Source organism: Humulus lupulus, chromosome 8 (assembly GCF_963169125.1).
Source record: "Humulus lupulus chromosome 8, drHumLupu1.1, whole genome shotgun sequence".
NCBI lineage: Eukaryota > Viridiplantae > Streptophyta > Magnoliopsida > Rosales > Cannabaceae > Humulus > Humulus lupulus.
Genome location: NC_084800.1, coordinates 130,922,397 through 130,923,525, shown reverse-complemented (window position 1 = coordinate 130,923,525; position 1,129 = coordinate 130,922,397).

The following is a 1,129-nucleotide window of genomic DNA, read 5'->3' as shown; positions in this document are numbered from 1 at the left end:
GCTCTACTCCGATCTGGACACTTGAATTACCTAGCAATTTTCCTTCAATCTCCCACCAATTGATCTTCAACTTGAGTTCTAAACAATGAACTAATGGAGAGAGAGCAAGATAACAAAGAGAGAGAGAGAGAGAATCGTGTATGCCCAATGCTTAGCACCTGGTCCTTTACTCAGCCTATACTAAGGGTCAAATGACAACTTTGCCCCTAGCTTTGACTTACCCTCAAAGCTAAGCCAAGGGCATTTTGGTCATTTTTCCTAAATTCCCACTAAACCTCAAATTACTCTTAAAATTCCCAATTAATCCACTAATCTTCCAAAATACTAATATCTTTCTCAAATATATATCAAATATACCAATAACCCCCGGTAATTTACCAAATTACAAAAATACCGCTAGGCTCACCCCGAGCCAGGTATTTTTCCCCGTTGTGAATTTTCTGCTACCTTGCTCAAAAGGACCGACTTATGTCAAATATCTCAAATATATCCACATAATAATATGGTCTCAAACATATAACACATACAATTACAATTATATCCTAATGGGTCAAAATTACGAAAAATGCACTTTTAACAAAATCGGAGCTATAAGCACATTTAATACTCGTAAACATTCACAAGTAGCCATATCATAATATAATTCATATATTTCATATATTCACATAATATAAACATAAAGATCCAACTATGCCCTCCCGACACACTAATCAAGGCACTAAGCCTTATTATGAATTTTGGGATGTTACAACTATCCACTCCTTACAGAAATTTCATCGTCGAAATTTACCTGAACAACTCAGGATACTATTCCCGCATGTCTGACTCTAACTCTTAGATTGCTTCCTTGTCCTTATGGTTCCTCCATAGTACTTTAACTAGAGGAATAGTATTGTTCCTCTAGAATTTATCTTTTATATCTAGGATCTGTACTGGCCTCTCCTCATAGGATAAATCTGTCTCTAGTTCCAGATCCTCATAACTCAACACATGAGTCGTATTTGACACATACCTCCTATGCATCGATACGTGAACACATATTATGTAATCTTGACAAAGCTGGAGGCATAGCCAGTCTATAGGTTACCTACCCAATCCTTTCCAAGATCTCAAAAGGTCCTACAAACCT